The 6,510-nt window shown below is 39.4% G+C and overlaps 1 non-coding gene across 1 annotated transcript; it reads right to left on the bottom strand.

Annotated features, from left to right (window-relative positions):
• Positions 1–2,962: 2,962 nt before the first annotated feature.
• Positions 2,963–3,035, bottom strand: TRNAK-CUU. Its single transcript has one exon. It is a non-coding gene; the product is annotated as a tRNA-Lys (tRNA).
• Between the last annotated feature and the right edge of the window lie 3,475 nt (positions 3,036–6,510).

The following is a 6,510-nucleotide window of genomic DNA, read 5'->3' as shown; positions in this document are numbered from 1 at the left end:
AAAAAATCAAGTCAATCCAAATATACCTCAACTACTTCTTGAACATATTCTACCACTGAGCTTCTAGTCTCGTACACCAAGCATGGGTAAAAAAAATTAAGGCACAAGGACTAGAAACATAAGTAGACAGCTAGTATTCACATGTTACCAACACGAGCTGCAATGTGACTCAAAAGTATGGTTTTCATGAGCAAATAAAACTAACATTGCATATAAAATTGACATTTTCTGAAAAACTATTAAGGTCATAAATTGACATCTTGCAATATCATTTATATTATATGCATCATGCTATCATTTGATCAGCAAAATCTGCAAGTAACTTAACTTATAAATTGCAGGACAAGATTTTGCAAGTTTTTTGCTGTCAAGATTTTACAAATTGTCTATGTCCATCCATTGAAATGATTAAAATAAGGTGTTGCCAGCAGAAGTAAAACCTACTGAAAGTAACCTCTTCAGAAGCCTTCACACCGGTCCTCCTCACAAATTACAGGCATACTTGTCACTCCATAGGCTTTTCTTTTCCAGACAAACCCGAGTTTACTTTTTAAAGAGGTCACTCCTTTAGGCTTTCATGATTCAGGAAGAAGCCTCAGATCTTGATAAGAAACACTAGACCAGCTAATATCATAATTTGACACCAAAGTCCTTCAGCAATGTTTTAAACTGCTCAACTTGCTTTCTCCAAGCAATTAACCAACTTGTGGATGACCTACAAATCTCAGTCAGAAGATCAAAAGAAAAATAAAGACTAGTTTCTCTTTAACGATAGCGATAATGATGTTACTCCTAGATGGCTTGTGCAGCCCCGGCATTCAAACCTCAGTGCAGCTTACAAATAAACCATGGCATCAATAACCAGTGTGTGTTTCCCATCTAGTCACAAGAACTAAATATTCCCATCAACCACAGGTTATTGCATTCTTCATTAGTAAATAATAGAGATTTTGTAGCAGAAGATGCAGGATGGTGGCAATGCCCTTCTCGGCATCAAGTAGCCAAGCTTCTGTGGCAGCTTCAACATGCATAAAAAACTTCCTATGTTATGCACCTGTCAAAAGAATACACCAAAAAAATTAAACAAATGTTTGAAAAATAAGGAGCAGCATACAGACCTTAAATACCTGGAAGCTATGAAATTTCAGGAGATGAGGTGCAATCTGATGTATGTGTTATCAAGTGTAAGTAGAATAGGCAGTACATTTCCTCTTTCAGACAAGATCAACTCCAAATGAGCTTGCTTGCTTGCTTGGCTATCAGCTCTATTACAAGCTTCCATCTATTCCAAATCCTGATATAAGAGAATCCATCCGTGCATCCAAGTACAGGCAACTTCTACCATTATGTCCTGTCATCCCATAGCCCTAGGGCACGCCTAGTGCTTGTAATCATCCATGTCCCATGAACATGTGTAGCGGCAACCCATACACGTGTGCATATATTTACGGCTCAAAATATCCAACAACCAATGGCACGTACACAAGCCCCACCACAATCTTGATTACTCAAACCATCAAATAGATTGACCAAATATAAACTCACCTCCTCCTATCCACTGCATATGGAGCACATATATGCAATCTCAAAAGATAACATACACGATGATAGCTCACATACATGATAATAGTTGTTTCTATTACAGGTTGATGTCGTGGGCGCAATCATGACCATTCTCACCACATGCTCTCCTTATTGATGCAGTGTTCTTTATGATGGAATTTAACAAGAGCAGGGGAAAAGCCTTAAGCTCAATTGCCAGATCAACATACTTTCTCCTCAGACCAAAGATCTAAACTTTACCACCCTTTATACCAAGTCCACAAATAAGCGTGACATAATATCCAGTTTCTTCTTCTCCAGTTGTATCCAAGAGCAGGCCCATTGCATGGACATTCCAGGTTTTGTAAATGAGTAAAGCACCACTGTGTCATGAAAACATGATTTGCCATGCTCGGATACAGGTACCTAATAAGTTGCTATGAGGAAAAGCTTGTACCCAGTGGAAAATCCTACCGAATTGATCTAGTAAAGTTTGTACCTACTGTGTCAGTGCACAGGATTAAACCAAAAAAAAGGATCATCTAATGTACGTGGAACGAATCAAATCGTTTCCGTGACATTACTAACCATGAATCTCTTACCAAATGTTAGTGATTACATATTTGTGGGAAAAAATATTGGACTTTTACAAACTCTACCTGCCATTTTGCACTGCTTTTATTTGATACCACGAGGTTGGGCTTCAAGCTCCTCCAGAATGTCCCTGCAGTTCTTTGGCCATGTCATCTATGAGCCTTCTCTTTCCTGTTGCTTTGTTCCCAACCAAAACTATTGATAACTTTTATTAATAATAATGAAGAGAAAAGAGGAAAGAATGGGAAAATCCTTGTGCTATGGACCGCTTGGAGAACCAAACAAATGACAGAAGAACTACGGTGTAGATGGAACTTCCTAGTAGTTAGTCTTCGTTAGAACATGCGGTTAGAAAGAAATATAGGATCTTTGTCAACAAATCCTCTTTGGCTATGTCACTATCAACAAAATCAGTCAGCTTTTCCAGAAGGGTTTGGCATTGATGCCCCAAAATAAAATGCTACGAAGCACAGAAACAAATGGATGGATTATTGGAATATGAAAACTAATCAGAAAAATTCAAAATTAAAATAGACTCAAAAACACAGTATGAGAAATATACTGACTATATAGTATCCAAGTCTTGCAACATTTGAGATTGATAAATCAGATAGTCCCTGCAGAAGTATCATATACAAAGATTAAGAAAGATTATTTTGATTTCAAAATTGTGGAAGTGATGTAGTTAGGTTGGCTGTTTACAAAATAGGTAAAAACAGCTGGTGTTTGTCTAATCAGTTCAGTATTATTTACACTCAAAACTCTCACTTGGACCAGTCAATAAAGTCGAAAAAAAAAAGACCGAAAAAAAGGGTCTAATTCTAGACGCCCACCGTGGGGCTCGAACCCACGACCACAAGGTTAAGAGCCTTGCGCTCTACCAACTGAGCTAGACGGGCGCTCTAACCAACAACTCAAATCAAAGATATATATCTTTAACATGATGACGTCTTTCCGCCAGCAAATTTCCAAACTTGGAGATTTCTTGAACATCTGAAACATATTCTGGACTTCCTGAAACCTGCACACCATATGGGCTCGTTTGGTTCGCGGGAAAAGAAGGGGGGAAAGTGTGGTCAACGGGAAAGTAATGAGATGCCTCTTGTTTGGTTGGAGTTTTCAAAGGAGAGAGAAGGGAAAGTTGTATTCCCATGGGAATGTGATTCCCACATTTCATGGGAAAGTCTTTCCCATGAGAAACATGGGAAAGTTACTTTCCCATGAGGCGGGAATCACTCCATTTTTACTTTTTCCCAAAAAGTCCCTCCAGCATTAAAGAAGCATTAAAGAGGTATTAAAAACCTAATTTTTATTAAGGGCATAATAGGAATTATATATAACTTTCCTAAGAAAGTGGATGGCCAACCAAACATAAGCACCTTGGAAATTTGTCACTTTTCCATAGTCAACCAAACATGCCAAAAGTACTTTCCTAGGCATCCTCTTCCTAGGAATTTGTTTCCCAGGAATCATATTCCTAGGAAGGAAAATGCTTCCCGCGAACCAAACGAGCCCTATAAGATAGGTATAAAGGGCCATAAAATATCGCAGGCTTATCTTGAAACCATAAAACTAAATAAATGAAAAAGGTGCCTTCTTCTTTCCAGTTTATTTACTGCACTACTATACCATCATACTAACGCATGTGAGGCCATTAAATTTGTCAAGCATGAGTTCCACAACTGAAGATTAAGACAAAAGTTGTAATTATTGCCAGAAAAATGGGACAAATTAGGTACCAAAAAATAATTAAATTAATATTACGCGAACTGACATTTGGTATCCTTACTTAATACGCCATCGCTTGTCGTATGAATGACTTTCAATAGAAAAAACAAATGTTATGTACAGATCCAGATTAAAATACTATATAATATGAAGAAAACACTTAGAAATGTTTTTAAGGACTACTTTAATATAATGTGTTAACTAGCATATGTTGTTAATAATCAATTATTTTTAAACATTAGACTCAAGAATTCAGGCAAGTGTTCGTAACAAGCAACTCTACCAAATAGTGATTCCATATCACAAATTAGAGACAAAGAATTAATCAATAACTAGTGAAATTTCTAACTAGCATGTCATAATTTGGACAGGTGTTAAGGAACAAATGACACAGATTGGGGGGAGTGAAGTAGATTGTAACATGCTTGTTTGACTCAAACTCGACCACGGCAAGCTGTTTGGCTGCTTGCTAGTCAGGAAGGTGCATAGATAGGCTGCTTGGTTGTGAATCGTAGAACATGACAGCTGCTTCATGAAACATCGATTCATGCCAGATGGAGTGTTTAGAAGGAAAAAGGATTTAGAGAAATGAGTCTTCTCACAGTTTAATCAGGACTACTTAAACTAGTTTCAGTTGGATCTAAGTTCTTCTTAAACTTGGTTGCTTCAGCCTTCACCCATAAGATATTTCCTGTGAAGAGTTTCTCTCCTAGAGAAATAGGCGCCGTGCGCCCTCTAAATAATCAGGAATCTTCATCTTAGAGGTTGAATGAGTTGTCTCTTAAATTCGTAAAATAAAATATTATATAGTCGGTGCTTGAGTTGGTGTGTTAGGTGGCCGAAAAGGCCTATAGTTCGCTGTGGGTGGGCGAGAGGGACCTGGCAGTTGTCGGGGTTCCCACAGGGTGCCTGGGGCAAAGGGACCAGTTTGTGCAAGCCCCAGCTGCGTCATTTGGATTTTGGAGCTACCTGTATTGCCCACCAGATTTGGTTGATCAGAAATGCTCAGACATTCGGTGCAGCCCATCTCCTAGGTTCGCGATAGAGCGAGGCCGAGCACAGGTAACAGTGTGGATGGGCCTTTGATAGCTAGGGATATCCGAGACTCTCTTTTTGCTCAGGTAGCATCACGAACGGTGTTCTTCACCTGGGAGCCCCCACCCCCTAGCTTTCTCAAGGGCAATTTTGACGGGTCGGTTTTAGATGAAGGGAATAGAGGAGGCGCAGGCTTTGTTATCAGGGACTCACGTTCGAAGGTGGTGGCTGCTGGTGGCTCTCAGTTCTCATATACCACTGTTTGCGAAGCCGAGCTACGAGCGACCTGGGTAGGTATTCGCTATGCTCGCTGCATTTTGCGGGCCGATTTATCATTTTGGAGAATGACTCGGTCACTATGATAGGTTGGATTCAGGAGGGTCCGAGTAGTTTGGGTTAGAACCACCCCCTGCTTCGGAATATTTAAGTGATGGTCGGGGACGGGGTGGCGTTACAGGCCAAGCACATTTTTAGAGAGACCAATGGCACTGCAGATTGGGTGGCCGCATACATGGCTAACTACTCTGGCGGCACATTGTAGACCCAAGAAGAAGTAACCTAGGGTATTTCGCAATTTGTTATTTTCTGATCTTATTGGGTGTGTCCGAACTCGTGTAATAGAAGGCCACTCTCATTATAATATAACAAATTAGAGAATACAAGCCTTGCTATTTGAGAATTCCTTTCCCTCTGTTCCAATCTATTCCCTCTCCTATTCTTACTATTGTAGCATTCTAATTCCTCCCTTTATTCTCTTCGTACAAGCCTCCGTAACCATATCATAGCCCTCCGTCTCTAGCTTCCAGCAAGCCACAACCCCTTCTCCAAATCCAAGCAATCCAAAATACCCTAACAGCCCTTCATATTCTACAATTTTTTCCTGTGAGATGAACCTATTTACCTTCATGCCAAAGTTATTTTTATTCTCAATATAAGTATACATCTGCAATCTGCTCTTCTGTAAAGGAATGCTGGCCAGTTTCTCCGAGATCTTCAATCTCAGAATTTCATCATCGCATTAGACCATTTTGTTGGGTCTCCCTCCGTCTTTACAATCATTCTAGGCAAGAATTTTCTGCATGGCAGCAAATGCAACTTCCTCATTCTTTTCAATGCTTTCCATCTTACTTTCCTCCCTCGCTTACAACTTCTTCATAGCAAATGCAACACCAAATCCCAGATGACACGAACAGCACCACCAGTTTCCCTTCTTCCTAGCTCCATATATAATCCATCTTGGGCATTTTGCTAGCTTGATTTCAATAACAACCTTCACCAATTTCTCGAAAGAAATTTGATTGTCATCCAAATTCCAGAATCTGCTCTTCCCAGTCTATATTTAAAGAAACAATATCATGCTCCAATCACAAATTATTCATGACATCTGGAGGAATATCTTTGCAAGGCCTGGTTTTCAATTTAATCATAAACCGTCCAAGTTCAAGGCTTTCAGGCAGTCAACGCAATTTCTTTTTTTTTAAAAAAAAGGAATAAATATCTAAGGATTTCACCAAAGTCTCAACCTCTTGATCTAGGACAAAACTATCAGCAGCAATAAGATAAATTAGTTAAAAAATTCTGCAATGGCAAAACTATCAAATCACTAATCCC

The sequence above is a fragment of the Phoenix dactylifera genome, chromosome 6, assembly GCF_009389715.1.
Source record: "Phoenix dactylifera cultivar Barhee BC4 chromosome 6, palm_55x_up_171113_PBpolish2nd_filt_p, whole genome shotgun sequence".
Taxonomy (NCBI): Eukaryota; Viridiplantae; Streptophyta; class Magnoliopsida; order Arecales; family Arecaceae; genus Phoenix; species Phoenix dactylifera.
The sequence above is the reverse complement of the archived record's forward strand: the minus strand, read 5'-3'. Positions and strand labels throughout refer to the sequence as shown.